The sequence below is a fragment of the Phragmites australis genome, chromosome 6 (genome assembly GCF_958298935.1).
Source record: "Phragmites australis chromosome 6, lpPhrAust1.1, whole genome shotgun sequence".
NCBI classification, from domain to species: Eukaryota; Viridiplantae; Streptophyta; class Magnoliopsida; order Poales; family Poaceae; genus Phragmites; species Phragmites australis.
Window position 1 is genome coordinate 8,458,730 of NC_084926.1, and position 17,559 is coordinate 8,476,288.

General features: G+C 42.2%; 1 pseudogene; it reads right to left on the reverse strand.

Annotated features, from left to right (window-relative positions):
• Positions 1–11,278: 11,278 nt before the first annotated feature.
• On the reverse strand, positions 11,279–15,706 carry LOC133921509 (probable dolichyl pyrophosphate Glc1Man9GlcNAc2 alpha-1,3-glucosyltransferase; annotated as a pseudogene).
• Between the last annotated feature and the right edge of the window lie 1,853 nt (positions 15,707–17,559).

Genomic DNA, 17,559 nt, shown 5'->3' on the forward strand with positions numbered 1-17,559 from the left:
GGAGGATCAAATTTGTCAAGAACAAAACTTCCTCAATGAGTATCTTGGCCTTAGAAACAACCCGGTTAGTTCGTAACTTAGCACCGGGCATTTCAATGCGAAAAGCAGTAGGTAGGGTCTCGGTGACTATACTGTTACTCAAAACATAACCCTACTTGATGAATGAATGAGATGCACCCGAATCAAAAAGAATAATTGTAGGGTGAGAATTCACAAGTAGCATACCAACTAGCACATTGTCGTCCTCCCGAGCTTCGTCGACGGTGACGTGGTTCACTCAGCCATGCTTGGCAATATGTGCCATCTTGGAAGCTTAGGGAAGGGGTCGACCTGACAGTGATAGCCTGGGAGCAGTCAACACGACTCCTGGCTTCGATAAATGGCAACCCTGTGTATAGTGACTAAAACGGCCACAATTATAACATGGGCCGCTGGGGCCACCTATCACACTCCCCTAGGAACCAACGGGTCTTGGAAGCTGCCCTTGCAGAGTGGAGAAAGATGGGCATCACACTATCCATATTGGTTGTGGAGCAGTCTAAATCAACATGTGAGATAGAGGAGGTTGACTCTCCATCCGCGTACGTTGAGAGCTCCCGCCCATGGAAGGCGACAGAACCCTCTTGTAGTTTTTCTCCTCCTGGTGGTTCTTTAACTTGAACTCAAATGTGAGGAAGGTGCTCACCAGCTTGTTGAAGTTAGAAAACTCATGAGCCAACAAGCGGTCTTGCATATTAGAAGAGAGACCGTTCATAAAGCGGCATTGCTTCCGCTCATCGGTGTTGACCTCTTCCAGCGCATACTGTGAAAGGTGGTTGAACACATACACATACTCCATCACCAACTTGCCTCCCTGCTTGAGGTCTAGAAACTTCCACCTTTTGATCTCCATAATCCCCTTGGGAATATGGTAATCACAGAAGGCTTGGCGGAACTCCGCCCAAGATACCCGGTGGTTGGCGGCGTGCATGACCAGAAAGTTGGACCACCATGTGACAGCAACACCCTAAAGCTGATGGGCGGTGAGTGGAGGAGAGAAACCCTTTTAAATTGGTCTCCATCCACATCCACTAGCAAGGTGTGACTAAAGAAACACATATCTCTCACATGATTGAGCCTTTAAGATATATTTGAAATTATACAAATATAATAGACTAAGCTCATATATTCTAACAGTCTTTACTGCACTTATGACCTATCGAATGAAAGTTAATTAGTCACATATCTTGAAGTAAAGTCTCTTGCACACTGATTAGACTCCCCCTTTAGCTCTCTATAATTTTTTTATTATTATATCACATATATTCTAGAAGCTCGACAAAGTAGACATTATGGTCATTAGCCACAATGGCAGATATATGAATGAAGTGTAGGAACTCTCCTTTACCTTTTATTATTAATTTTGTCATACCCGAGGATAGGGCTGTCGTGCCCATGTTTGCAAACCTCACTCATTTTCTCCTTATTTGGGCGGCAGAGCTCCTGCCATTTCCTTTCAAAAAACAATAAATCCACATGATGTTGTTTACTATGAAACGAACTGTAGTATATAGCTTGACTACCAATCGGTCAGCTAGCTCTCAGTTTTGATCTTAGCTACCTTGATAATTTTACACTGACTAAACAGACTGCGCGCTTGCAGTCATTAAGAATGATCTGGAGACATGTTGGAATTTGACTTGGAATTGTTTAACCCGTTCCTAATTCTCTTGCACATGCATAGAGAGGTTGTTGCGGGGTAGGAGCATCGTGAACGTACGAATAATAATAGTGTGCCGATGATCTATACTGATTACTGAATACTTACCATTTTAAATTAGTATATATACAAGCAAAGCATCACGTACGGGTAATGCCATATATATGATGATCTCTTAACCGAATAGGTGTATAACTTTAATTTGGCGTCCAACACGGCGAGATATGTTTGTTATTTGATCGATTAATTGCCACGCATGCACGTTGACGAGCATGCTGTTACTCAAGAGCTAATATGTAGTGTATATTTGAGGTTTGTATGAGTCTATAAGTATCTAGATAAAGGGAAGCAAGAATGAAATCGAGTTTCTCGAGCATGCAGGCTCGCCGATCTGCTCGCCAGTAATGAGATTGGTTATTCTAGTCTACCCTCCCCCCACTCATCTACTTTAGAAGAAGATGATGCAGTCGATGCCATGATCCGGTGTCTCAGGTTCTTGGGTCATGCTCCTTCGATGGTTATCCCATCCTGGGCTGAGGAAACGCTGATTGAGCCTCTGAATCCTTTTGCCACCTAAACCATCAGCTCCTCTTGCCTTGGTGCTTGATTCTTTAGTATCAGCAGTCCTACCAAGTTTGCTCTGCTTCACCTGCTTTGTCTTCAGTGATGTCACGGGTGGAACCGTGACACTCTCCTCCCCTTGAGAACCAACTTGTCCCCAAGCTAGTGCAGCCGGAAATTATTGACGTGGAGCTTGTTCATTCTCTTAGGTTGAAAGAGATGATGGCAAGGAAGACCACTCAATCAGCACTTGAGAAACCAAACCATGTCCTTGCTGACAAAGATGGTGATCTAGAACTCTCTGAGGAATCTGCAAGGAATGAGACAATAGTAAAGTGGAATGAACAATAGTGGAAGCACCTACTGTCTTTTATTAGTTGAGAAACATGGAAAACTTGATGCACTGTACTATCGGCTAGCAATGAGAGCTTATATGCCACAACTCCAATTTTGGTCTCAATTGCATATGGGCCAAAGTACCGAACGAATAACTTGTGATGAGCACCGGGAGCAATGGAAGACTGAGCATAGGGTTGCAATTTGAGATAGACCAGATCACCAACTTCAAATGATCTTTCAGTCCTCTTTTTGCCAACTTGTAATTTCATTCCGTTCAGAGCTCTCTGAAGATGTTGTTGTAGAAGTTGAATCATTACATGACGGTTCTGCATTCTTGTAGATCAGAAACAACACAATTATCAAGCCTATCAATTCCAAAATGTCTTGGTTCATGTCCATAGAGCACTCCAAATGGAGTCTTGCCCAAAGCAGAGTGGTAACAAGTGTTGTACCAAAATATAGCTAAAGAAATCCACTTGGACCATTTGGTGGGACAAGCATGCACATAACGTCTCAGGAATATTTCTAAGCACTGATTGACCCTCTCAGTTTGTCCATCCGTTTGAGGATGATATGAGGTGCTCATATACAATTCAGTACAAGTCAACTTGAACAACTCCTGCCAGAGTAAGCTTGCAAAGATTTTATCCCTATCAGGCACAATAGCCAGAGGCATGCCATATACATTGGCCTGAATAATGTTTTACTAGGCTGGCCCTAGGTTCCGGTTGTTTCGATAAAGGAAGCTTTATTGACTCTTAGCGATACATGAAGATGATACAAAGCACATAAGAGTTCGCTTTCGGCTTCTACATAGCTCGGATGCACACAACCAAACAACGAAACAAAAGCACATAAACAAAAAAGATGGAGATGGCAAGCAGACTATTAAGGGCCTTCTATCCGTAATCTACACTCTCATCCGAACCGGGTAAAGATACCCTTGACCGTCCGGACTGAAAGGACAATGATGTCGCCTAGAGGGGGGGTGAATAGGCGTTTTTACAAAAATTCAACCCTTTCTACCGTTGGCCTAAACTTGCAGCGGAATATAAACTAACGAGTTTTTCACAAGAGAAAAACCTAAATATGCTAGGCTCAACTAGTGCACAATCACCCTAAATAAGTGTGAAAATTACAATACTAAGTTGACAAAAATTACTCAATTCTAGCAAGAGATATGTAATAAAACTTAAATTGAAAAATGCTGAAAATACTGTTCATATGCCTGGAATTACTGTTCACGCCGGAGTCTCCGGTGTAGTCCGGATACTCCGGTGTGTACAGGTCCGGAAACTCCGGTAAAGTCCAGATTCTCCGGTTTCTGTACAGAACAGAGCCCGAAACTGAATAAAATTAAGGAGTGGAGAGTTCTAACTCAAACCAAGTGATGTCGTGTGTTCCCAGAGATGATTCCAAGTAGATTCACGAAGAACCTACACTCAAATACACACAAACAAGTAGATCGAGCAATATGCACAAAGATTTGAGCAAGAACATAAATGAAAGGAAACAAGAGAGGAGACACAAAATTTGTTTCCCGAAGTTCGGATTCACCACCGTGAATCCTACGTCTCCGTTGAGGAAGCTCCAACGAGCCGGGTCTCTTTCAACCACTTTCCTCTTCAAGCTCGGTCACACTTGAGCTCGGCTTCCACTAACTTGATCTCTTTCCTTCCGGAGGCGGGATCGACCTTCACAAACTTTCTGCGGCTCACCACAAGCACGGGAGCTCACCGGCGATACCTAGCCGGCTAGGAGGCTTCACCTCAAAGAGTAACAAACGCTTCGAGAACTTCTTGTCAAGAACTCAAGTGCTCAAGAATGGATTTAGTTCACTTGCACTCAATCTTCCAATCTCTCAACCCAACTCACTTTTCTTCTCAAATCACACACTAGAATGGAGTGGGAGGGAGTTCTTTTGGCTCTAGAGGATGTTCTTTTCGTGCTCTTCCAGCAGCCCCAAAGGATGGGGTGAGTGGGGTATAAATAGCCCACTCCAAACAACTAGCCGTTACTGTTTTTTGTCAGAACTTACCGGAGTATCCGGTGAACACCGGAGTATCCGGCCCTAAATCCAAATACGGCGTCAGAACGGTCACAGAATGTGTCAGAACTAGCCGTTACGCACTTTTCTGGACTTTTACCGGAGTATCCGGCCTACACCGGAGTCTCCGGTCGGCACTTAACCCAGAAAACAGCCCCGGAGACTTCCCGGAGTCTCCGGCCACTCCAGGTACCGGAGTATCCGGACTTCACCGGAGTCTCCGGCCTTTCCAGGTACCGGAGTATCCGACCTACACCGGAGTCTCCGGCCACAGCACAGCTGACCTCCGAAAAACGGCGATAACTTCTGATTCCGGAGTCCGATTTTGACGATTTTGGACTCTATGGAAAGCTTATTCAGAGGGCTACACATCCCAACTGAATTTATGACCTAAAACACATAGGATCAAATTAGGAACACTCCAAAACCCATTTTGGACACTTCCGCACTTTCCGCTCCGGACTCTTAACAACAAACTCTCACTTTGGGTTTGGTTGGGAACTTTTGAGCACTGAGACACGACAATTAGCTCACATTGCATCCCTCTTAATAGTGCGGCATACCTATACTCAAATTCAAAGATAAAACTCATTTGAACCACTTTGAGCTTTTGAAAAACTTTCAAGTACCGCTTCTTTCTTTCAAACCTTGAGGGTTGCCAACTTCCATAAAATCTTCACTCCATCTCTTCTTGATTCTTCATATAATTTATGTGAATCATCCATAGCTTCCCATAGCCTCGCACGGTCCATCGGCGCAAAGCCTTCACTCGCTCTTCACCACCGCCTTGGTCCTTCGGCGCCAAGCCATTTGCTTGCCCTTCACCACAGATGGTCCATCGCAGCCGAGTCTTGCTTGCCCTTCACCGTTTTGCCATAGAAAACCACTTTGTATTCGACATCTTTAAGGAATTCACTTTTTCATATATGGAGTCCACTTTTGTTCTTCACTCTTGGCATATGTGATTTCAATTCAACTTATGCCTTCTTATAGATCCTAACTCCAACTCACTCTCAAGCACAAAGCACATGGGTTAGTCCATAAAACCTAAATGACAACATTTATACCTTAAGTTACTTGATCTCCATAAGTAACTTATTAGCCTTCATGCATATTGTCAATCTTCATGTAGAATCTAACCCCACTCATTCTTAAACACATAGCACACGGGTTAGTCCATAAAACTCTATTGACAAGTCATACCTTTAGTTACTTGATCTCCACAAGTAACTTAGCCTTCAAGCTTATTGCTAATTTTATTGAGCTTCTTCTTCTTCTTATGAGCAACACTAAAAGCTCATTTATTTAGATGCATATTTCTCCTCCATGCATCACATCCGAGCATCACCTAGAGCTCATTCATCTTGATGTACTTTCAATCTTCCCATTCACCTAGAGTTCATGCATGTCTCTTCTCCATGCATCACCTATTGAACAACCTACTAACAATCTCAATAACATTGTTAGTCCATATGTATTGTCATTAATTACCAAAAACACACATAGGGGCTAGATGCACTTTCACGGACCATAAGAGAACATGCCGCCTCCACCATATGCCGATGCAACATAGCCCAAGTATGGAGCCATCGCATAAATATAAAGATAACCTGCAAAGGAGAGTTAATTTTCCTTTTGTTAAAAATCACATCATTCCTGCATAGCCACAACGACCAACAAAATGTTGCCGTTGCTACCATAATTTTTTCTTTTCAATGTTTACTAATCCATGTAAGCCAATTGCCAAACATATTTAGAACGCTCCTAGGAGGGTAAAGATTGGAAGCAACTTGAATAATAAGCCATGCAGAGCGTGCTAAGTGGCAATAAAAAAAGAGATGCTTAATTGTCTCATTCTTATGACAAAAGCAACACTTTTGATTGTCCTGCCACTGTCTCTTGAACAAATTATCTTTTGTTAGGAGGACCCCTTTTTGAAGGTACCAAAGGAAGACTTTATCTTTAAAGGTATTTTAATCTTCCAGATTTTTTTGCTCCTTGGAGGTTCATTGTTATTAATAAGAGCACAGTATAGAGACCAAACTGAGAACCTGCCACATTTGGTTAGCTCCCACCGAAATTAATCGGGTTCTGATGTAAGGTTGATGTTGATAAGGTGAGAGAGCATGTCGCTCCATGCTATCAACTTAGGTCTGCTCAGGTTTCGATGGAAGGCAATGTTTGGTGGAAAAGATTGCAAAATGCTAGCTACCATGTCATGTTTGTTACGAGCTATGTTGTAAGGACTAGGATATTAGATGCTAAGGGCTGAGTTACCAAGCCAAACATCTTCCCAAAACCTGGTCTTTGAGCCATCTTTGACTATGAAGGTACCAAAGCGAAAAAAATGATGCTTCACCCTCATCAAGCCTGCCCAGAAATGTGAATCACTTGTGTTCCAGCTAACTTGTGAAAGGGGTTTTGACCCTAAATATTTATTGTGAAGAAGGTTCTGCCACATCCCTTCCTTTGTAACTAATTTGTAAAGTCATTTACAAAGAAGAGCATTGTTTTGAGCATAGATTTTGGATCTCTAAACTCTCTTGATCTTTAGGTTGGTAAAAGACAGGTTCTAGTTGTTCAGTGACGACTTATATCTCTACCAACTCCGTAGGGATATGCTTATACACTTACATTCTGAATGGTAATATATATATCGGTTGTGGCCGCACTTTGTAGGGGGATTTTTTGGATCACTTGAAGTATCATCTTCTTATCAACTTCTTCTCCGAGCTTGAGCCGCTCTAATGGGTTGGCTCTTGCCACACCCATTTCGCAGAAGACTCGTTCTTCCACAACAGTAGGATAATGAAATTTCTTTTTAAAAAAATGCATGTTAATAAGCCTGTAATTTTGCAGTTACGTTAGTAGGCTACCTCTCTAGGCACATGTTGAGTCAGCCTAGCTACGTCCATGGGGAAACATGCACACTCATTTGGTGTGGCCCCAGGATTTGTAGCTTTGTGCCTTGTCCTTTGTGCAGAAAACTCAACACTTGGACAAATAACATAACCTACCTGGGGCTGAGGCTTGATAGCTAGTTGCATAAGTTAGGGTGCTAGAGATGCCTTGAGACACACTACAACCTTTGTTCTTTGTCCAGCCATTCCATGGAGACCTTCCATTCCAAAGCAGGCAGTGATACCCATCAATCACATCGCCAATGTCTGAAGCATAAGAACAAACAAAAGTAGATTAATGCGTATTGACCTAGTTTAATCCATAGGGCAATGGAGCCGGCAGGAGTTCAGGAATATTGTATCTGCAACCATGCTAGGTTCTTCGAGAGGCTTAAAATATTGGCCACACAAGACTGGTTGTTTCTATAGTTTCATCTTCTCATGCTGCCTGCATGCAGGGAGCCTAGGGATCCAGGAGAGGTGTGCGAAACAGCTTCATTTTCTTTTACATGATTGAGATTGACATTTTTTTGTTTATGATGTCATTAACGGTCAAAATTGTTGCTACCGATGATTCGTACTGGTTCTGGATCAAGTGCATGGTGGAATCTGTTCTTGAGATGTGAAATGCCGTTATTAGTACTGGTACTTCTACCTCATAGCAAAAGTGAACTTTCACGGTAAGATTACACGGGAACTTGCTTTATTACTGTATTCCAATTCTACACATTTACGCTTTTATAAGTAGCAAAAGTGCAAAAGATGATTCCTTATTTTATTTTATTTTTAGTTATTATGGAGCGAAAGGAAGGTGCTGCCTTGCAATAGATGGCATGTGAATTCTTGAACGGTGACAATATTAAGGCTGCAGCTTGAAGGCAGGCAGGCATCTTCTTGGATACCTCATGCTATGGAGAGGTGAAAAGCCAGGGAGGCAGCTGTTTGGCTCTAAAATTGTGTTCTTGTTCCTTCCATGCTTCATGATTCATGATATCCTCTTCTCTCTCTCTCTCTCTCTCTCTCTGCTCATTCGCTCATCCGTGATGCCATGGCATGCTGAGCGTGAGGAGCAAGTTGCAGTTGCCTGCTCTGCTACCTTTTGATCTTTCAATCTCCGCGCAGGGTTATGAGACCATAATGGAAGTTGTCAAGAACGATCAAACAGTCCATATGATACTCGAGGATATGACTGCTATCTCCTGCATGCCTCCCCCCCCCCCCCCCCCCCGGTCTTCCATCCAATGGAACAGAAACGGGTCTGAAACTGAACCCTGGAGACTTTCTTTCAGTTTACTGCGTTCAAACTGAAACATTGATAAGCGCATGTTTACATGGCACCCTGATCATAGATAAAAAGAAAAGTATTGGATCGAATCAAGTTCTTGACTAATGATGCAGGCAAATCTTATCCTAAACTGACCTGATAACAGCTTCATGGAAGGTGATTTGCTGACGCGCAACGCAGCCGGCCAACTATATCCCCTAGTCAATTGTTTGATGCATGTCCAAATTAACAACCAACACGTGATGTTACTTTCTGAAAATCAAACAAAATTACAGTCACAATCGCGATTCTGAATCGGGGTTTAGTGGTTCACTACTACTACTGATTGCTTGGAAGGACAGGTACAAATCCAGCAAAGTGATGCATCTCATGTGACCTAATTCCCCATGACATCACCCTTGTTGCCCAGATGCTGCCACAGAACCAGGAGCTTTCATGCGTTTGGATCCATACGGAAAACCCAGGAACCATGGTTGACTACTGACTGCAGCTTAATTTGTCTTGTTCTAAGTAGCTGGTCCATGTAAGTAAACGTGTCAAACATGTCTGCAATTTGTTGTTTGCCAAGAACGTGTGCATCCTAATCCGGAACGATGGAAAGAGGAAAGCGGGGGTCTTTTTTCAGTTTTTGGACAACTGAAAAAGGCAGAGATGAAGGCTGTGAGTCTGTGAAATAAGATTTGAAGTTATTAAGTACAATTTACTATGGAATTCTAGATTTTTTATGTGCATCCCTTCTGGAACGTGAGCCGTAAATAGTTTAGTGCAAGTTCAAACCAAGTTCATGTGCCTGCCATATGTGATAAATAGTTATTCACTTGTTCTTCAATACCAAAAATCAGAGTGGCGCAGCGGAAGCGTGGTGGGCCCATAACCCACAGGTCCCAGGATCGAAACCTGGCTCTGATATGGCTTCGGTCTCTTTTTTTTTCTTTCCTTTTTGTCAATTCCATCTGCGTTTCGTTTTGGTCAATTCCATCCGCGTTTGGTTCCGATGATCTCTTTTATTTCACAGGTGACAGGGTCCTCAATTTAACAAGGTCTGTGACAGAGTACGACAGGCATATAATCACGCATCTTTTCCTGCAATTCGCCAGAAACATGCAGCTTCTGTGATCGATACCTAGGAATCCAGGTGTTTTTTTTTTTCGTAACAACGCCATCTAATCTTAACGTGAAAGCAAGGTTTAGCATAGGGAAAGGCTGTAAGACTGGCCGTAAAGGAAGTGTAGCTGCTTATCTAAACTGCTGTCATAGTTCAAGTACTCACTTCGACTCACGCTATCTTCAACCTGGGCCGGGTGATCTCACGATCGGACAGCAGACTAGCAAAAGACGAGATGTGCTGGAGGACCTGGAGGCGGGGACGGTGGCCGCACTTGCGATACGTGCCGTGCACCTATTTGGCTCAGCATCTACAGACCTTGAGTGGGTGGCATTGGCAAAGTAGCAAATGGAAGTTACTGGCTGTGCAAAAATACGAGAACAGCAGGATGCCATCATGAAAACAGAAATCGACTACAAGTACGCCAGTGAAATGATCGTCCAGTCGCATACATGTTTGGGGTCAATGTTTCCCTGAAATACTAATGATAGGCGTTTGCTAAGTCAAACCTCCATTCAGCAAGCTCAAGACAGAATGCAGTATCCAGAGCATAGGGAGATTATACACATCCATGTTTGCGAACGCACGAGGCAGATGTAAGCAGCTCCATGATAAAGAAACCATACATCCTATTTGAATTATTTTTTTTTCCTGTAAAATTGAATCCTTGATACATCATACACTCAAGAACTCAACACGACATCGGCAGGCTATGAAAATTGTAAAAAGGAAAAAAAAAAACTCAACCTATGAAGCATGGGCTGATACAAGCAGCTCTGTTACAAAAAATAAAATTACATAATGACATGAATACATCTCCAAAATTTCTCACTCAAACTATGAGAAACTAGGCGGATTGGCTCGCCTACACCACACGCGTTTTTTGTTGGACAAAACATGACAAAAGAAGACTAAAAAAATTGGGTTCACCAATTTTAGGCATCTCAATATTTATTTATGAATTTATCAATATTTAACACATTTATTTAATTATGAGAAAAATAATGTCGCATGTACATAATGTTAACATGTAGACGGCAGTAATACAAATGTAACTATATTTATTTCATATTTTTTTGAGTTTTAGATATTTTCCTATGCATTTTAGATTATTTCACTTGATTTATCAATATAACTATTATTACTTTCTCTATTCTTTGGAATTTCGCAAAAAAAAAGTATGCGTATATGTATACATACATTTGTATGTATAAATACACGGGACCCATATGAACAGTACCTATAGTAACTTGACCTCTGAAATTGCTCCAAATCTAGCCCCTTTAGTATATGTAATAGATTAGAAAATGAAAATGTCTTATGCAACAGTCAAGGTGGCACGTCATTGAAATTAGTCTCAACCCATAAAAGGCAAGAGAGAGCACTTATATTGATCACCAGAAATCGTATCAAATGTGTGTGACTATCCAAACGAGTTGCCACATCCATATCATTCCAATGCCACAGTAGAATGATACCATAATGAGAGGCAAGAAGGGAAGTCTATCGCCGAATGCACGGTGGTGAAATACTTGAGACCATAATTCTATAACTGCGATTCCCAAAAGATTGCTCAAACCAATCCATCCAATGAAGCCATTTTTCTTCACTGAGCTGCCTGATTGATTTACTTTCTTTCCTTACTGAGCAGAGTTTACAGCAAAATGGGACAAAAAAACTTACTCACATGAGGGTAGTGTAGGTCAGCAGCAGCAGAATCTTTATCAGGTACTCTTGGTTCTCAAACAGCAATGGGAATAGAGAGTAGCATGAAGCTGCAAACATAATTTGTTTAAGTCAGTGTTTAAACAAAATATGTCCCGATTTTCACAGAGCTCAAGCACTACTACAATGAAAAGATGCTGCAAAGCTACAATGACAAACCAGACAACACTTTGCCAAAGTTGTTGGCATATCATGGAAAATGGAACCATCAAAATAGACCATAATAATGGAATGTTGCTAGGCCATCCCCCAAATGAATTCAATGAACTAAGCGAACGAAGCATATGAACACATGACTTTATAAATGTCAACTATGAAACACCGATACTGCAGAATGGTGCCGTATTCGTATCAGATGCCGTATCCAATATGGATACGGCACCGATACGTATTTGCGGAGTATCTGTAAGAAAATAATTCACAAAAAGGTGGATAGATACTTTGCAGACACTTCTTGGATATGGCCCGGCCCAACATCGGCTTTCCCGGCCCGTTAGCAACCCTAATAGCTTCACTGCTCCCTCACACCGCCCGAACCCTACATCTCGTCTCCACAGTCACCGCCCAGGCCCTGCATCTCGTCTCCATAGCTACCGCCTGCACCCTGCTGCTCCCTCAGGCCTGGACGCTCGATGGAGAGCCGGAGTCGGAGCCACCGATGGAGAGCCAGAGGCCGGTGACGCCCACACGCCTGGACCTTGCGCCCGAACGCATGGACCCCTGCGTCCGCACACCTCCACCTGCTATTCCGCCGGTTGCCGGCAGTGAGCTGGAGCCCGGGGACGCCCTCCACCAGATCTGGTTCCTCTCCTCTCCTCCCTCTTTTCTTCCTTCTTATTTATCTAGTGTGCCCTGATTTTCATGCCTGCGGTCACGGTCAGCCGGTCATCACTCATCATGCCAAATTGCCAATCCATTTGATGATTGCCATTGCTTGTGTCTGGATTGTGGTACTGCTTGTGTTTGGATTGTGGTTGGTATTGTTCAATGCCCAAGTCTGGAATTGCCGATAAGCTATTTAAATATATGCAGCCGCTCAACATTTCTCTTGTGCTTTTCATTTGAGTGACAGATGTTTCATTTCACCTTTGAATAAATGTGCGGCCTTGTGATGAATTGGAGATACCTTGTGATGATTTTGCCACTGTCCACGCATTGCTAGTTTGCTACTGCAGTACTGCGTGTCAAGCAATGTTTACATATGTAGTTATGTACTTCACTCTGATTAAGTGATTTGATTATGTCCAAGCAATGTTTACAAAATGCTATTGCTGCCATCATATTAAGTGATTATGTCCAAGCAATGTTTACAAAATGTCTTTTAATATGTTCTAAATTGAGACTTTTAAGTATGTTATGCATTTATGTAATAGACCTTAAGTAGATCATGGGTGCTTGCACTTATTGCTGTTTTTTTTTTAAAAAAATAAACGTATCCACATATTGGGTTTTTGGAAAAATGTTGTATCCCCCTATGCGTATTGGCCCGATACCGATACCATACGTATCCACATATCGGTGCTACATAGAATGTCAGGTAGCATGTGTTTGGATGATGCACAACTCTCACACAAAGTATGATATCAGAATTGTAATTGAACTTATCCGATACCATTGCCAGTTATAAGAAGTGCAAAAAAAAAAAAGCACTGCCATTCACTTATTGATTCCCCGATTATTTCATAATTTATAGCAGTAGGGCACTAGGGCTACATCACTAGGAATAACAAAAAATGATGCTGTTTTCCCTTGATACTTTGTTCTTTTGTTGCTTAAGTTTCCCTTTCTCTCCCATTTTCTTGGCCAATGTACTAAAGACAGTAATCATTCCTGATAATTTCATTTGGAATAAGTGTTTCTGGTTGATTAAAAATATAAATTAGCTTAGGTATCGCCCCCATCAACCCATCATATCAACCACTTGCCTGCTAGCCTGGTTTATCGTACTTCAGACTTAATGTTTTCATGATATTCCCAGGGAAAACCATAATATGGAAATCACAGTAGATACTGAGATAGGCAATATGGCAAAAGATTGTTTCATGGACAGAACAGAAACCTCAAAACATTGTTTCAAGAAATGTTGCAAGTTTAACTGGGTAACATTTGAAGTGTGAGCAAGAATAAAAACATACCTATTGACAACAAAAAGTAATGCCTGGCATCGTCCAAGCTATCCAAGGCAATTAGGGCAAGTGGGACAGTGAAGTGAAGTGATGCCTTCTCATGTACATGCCATCCAAACATAAATCCACATGTACAAGCATATGACACCCATCTAATTATGTGCCTTGGTTGTGGGTTAGAGAATGCTTTGACAAGACAAGGAGTCATAGCAAGTATGACCAATAAGAATGTAGTCATTGGGGTGACCTGCAATCCATCAAGTTCACAAATCATTAAAGGTTAACAGTTTTCCTTGGAACAAAATGAATGGATAGAATGGATGGTGGAGACAACCTTGGGAAGAACAGCAAAAGGAGACGAATCACCAACGAGGCCCCCCAGTAAATGAAGCTTCAGGTATCTGTATATTGGAGCCTAGTCTTCTAAGAACAAATGCAAGGATCTTGTCAAGTATTATATAGAACACCCAAAAGCTTGGGCCCAGTAAGCATGGCATAGGCCTCGACCAAAGGGAAACAATCGGTTAAATAGTTGTTGCATCTGCAAAAATCTTAATCCACAGGGACATACTAAGAGAACTGTCCACATGGCAAAGACGGGCAATGTTAAACATGGTAGACACATGGATATATAATGCTAAAGACTAGCTCTAGATTTCCTATGAAATTGAAGCTTACCCAACTGCACTAATGCTTAAGAAAGCAGACACCTGAACATCCATACATCTATAAGTCTTCAAAACTTCTTGGCACAGGGCATTAATAGCACAAAAATGTGAAATATGTATGATGTGTCGTTATGCAGCAACATCATTTAACTAAGAGGATGCGACAGAACCAAAGCTAACAACAAGATCTTACTAAGTACGACAGCATAGCAATTATCACAACTGAAACCAAAGTTAGGAGATTTCACGCAGGCTGAAACGGCTTCAACTTAATTGTACTTGATTAAATGTTGATCATTCTCACCAATTCTCAACTCTTCGTAAGCCAATGTTCCTACTTTCCTTAGAATCTGGTGTCTACAATTGAATTACTGTATGGAAAGACCAAAGATAACAGCAAGTCGTCCAATTACAAAATGAATCAAGCAACCGGGTTCACTCACCTGTCCATAGTACACGAAGGGCGCAAATGCAGCAGCAAAAATAGCAACCACTCCAGCACTCATCAGCACCAGCCTCCCCAGCCACCTCACCGCACCTCGGTCACAGCAATAATGCCGGAACAGATAAATACACCGGTGCAGCCACGAGGAACAGATGCTTCGAACACAGCAGCGCAGCGAACACGACACCTCCGGTAAGATCTCTCCCCTGCTCAAGGAAGTGCAGCGAGAGCAGCAGCAGCCCCATAAGGAACCCGTTATACTGGAAGTGGACGTGGTCCACGGCGATCAACGCCGGCGACCACAGGACGAGCACGAGCGCGAGGAACGGCCGCTGCTCCCGCCGCGCATCCTGTGCCAGCAGGAGGGCGGACGCGAGGACGAGGAGGAGGAGGTCGGAGAAGGCGACGGTGAGGCGGAGGTAGAGGAGGTGCGCGAAGGGGGTCGCGGCGGGCACGGGGAGCGAGACGAGGGAGGCGTCGACGAATGGCGCGGGGAGGGAGAGGAGGCGGAGAAGTAGGCGAAGAAGGGCGGGTAGTCGAGCGTCCACTCGGAGGAGGCATCCGTGTACCACTGCCGCGCGGGGAGGGCGTGGGTGAGGGCGAGCCAGTAGCGGTGGACGTCGAAGTCGGTTGAACGGCATGTGGGGACGAGCAGGAGCTTGACGCAGGCGGCGGCGACGAAGGCCCAGGCCGCCGCCGTCGTTGACGGCGAGGTGGTGGCGGTCATCGGGGAGGGTGGTGCGGGTTGGAGATCTTGGGATCGGAAGGGATAGGCGCACTTGGGATCGTTGGGTTCGGTGGGCCGCTACAGACGACGGGCCGTATTTGATCGAAAGCCCGAAGCCGAATATTTTTCGTTCCGGTTGTCTCGTTTCTGAGTTGAGTTTTTTTTTTTACATTTTTTACGTAAAAAATTAAATAAATAGATCCGGATGAAAAATTTATTGTAATAGTCTATCACTCTCTTAAATAGCTATAGCTTTTTAAGGGTGATAAAGATGTCATAGTAATAAGCATATGTCTTACCGCTGTTTGAGAGGGCGATCAGTCCTATTCGAGAGGGTAGTTAGTACTATTTACATGCTGAAATGTACTCAAATGCTTAATTTTCTCTTCCTATTAATTTTTTTACATGTTCCGTAATCCATATGCAGTCCATTTTAATTGAATTTACCTAAAAAGCAGGGATATAATTTAAACTAAAATTCTTAAAAAATGTACTTTTATAATTTCTAGCAATTGTTAGGACATCAAATAAATTCTTAAAAATCTGAAAAATTTCACTAATATTTTTTTTATGATGGACTAGTTTTAAAATTATTTTTAGCCCTAGGTTCGTATATGTTTGAATTCAAATTGAGTTAAAAGAAGAATATCATATGAAATTATAAAAATATATATAAATAGAGCATTAAAAAAACTCACTTTTTACTATATAACCTAGGGATAAAAATAATTTAGAAATTACTATATCACATAAGAACAATATTGGTGTTTTTTTTCTAGATTTTTGTGAATTTATTTAAGGCCCTAATAATTTCTAGAAGTTATAAAAATAGCATTTTTTGATAATTTTAGTTTAAATTATACATAGGATTTTTAGCTAAATTCAATTAAAATAGGTTGAAAATAAAAAAGTTCTAAATTTTTTTAAAGCAATAAAATACTATTATTTTAAATAGAGGAGATGGAAAGAAAAAATTGAACACTCGAGTACTGTTTACCGTGAGAATAATACTAACCGCACTCTCATGTGGCTGCAAGGACTAACTGCCCTTTAACAGGACAGTAAGACTTATGTTTATCACTGTAGTATTTTTACCATTATCTAAAAAGACTATAGCCTTTCGAGAGAGCGGTAGAAGGGTATTTCTATAAATTTTTTCATCTAGAGTTTACTTATTTAATTTTTTAAGTTAAAAAATATTAAAAAAAATCTCTGAGTTCGGCGGATTTGGGTCGGCGGCCCGGGGATTCTGTCCGACGGCCACCGAGCGGGACAGGACGCTGCCGCCGCCGGTGTGGAGCAGCAACCGCGGCCCATTAACGGAGTTGTGCGACAAGATGGATCTCTTGGGCCAGGTTCTCTGTACAGCGGCCTGAGAGGAATCTGAAGTTCTGAACTCTGAAGTCTCAAACTCGCAGTGAGTTTGCACGGAATTGACCGATCCTCAGACACTAAAATTGTGCAAAGCTAGGCTGAAACTTTGAACACAATTTGCAGTTGGGGGTGTTGATTTTGATCTGAATTGAGTTGTGCAATTCTGACGCTGCTAGGTTTTAGAACCTTGTCCTCATTTTGTGCTTCTCCAATTTACTCCATGTTGCATTTTGGCACTTTGTCCTCATTTTGCGCTTCTCCAGTTCTGGCTCACTCTAATTGGAGCCTTCGTCGCAACTGGGGTAGTATTTTTTTTATCACACACTTTTTATGCAAACCTGCCTCTTGATCTAGGTATGCATTGAAATAGGGCATATTCTGCGCATTGTGTTTTTTCTCTAATTGTTGGTTGGTAGTCTACGATATGATTTTTTTTCTCAACAATATATATGCAAGAATTCTTCATTGAAGTGTGTATTCTTTCAGTCATGTCACGGGGTAATTTTGATGGATATTACTTGTACCAGGTGATTGAATCGGAAAAATTATCTTGGATAT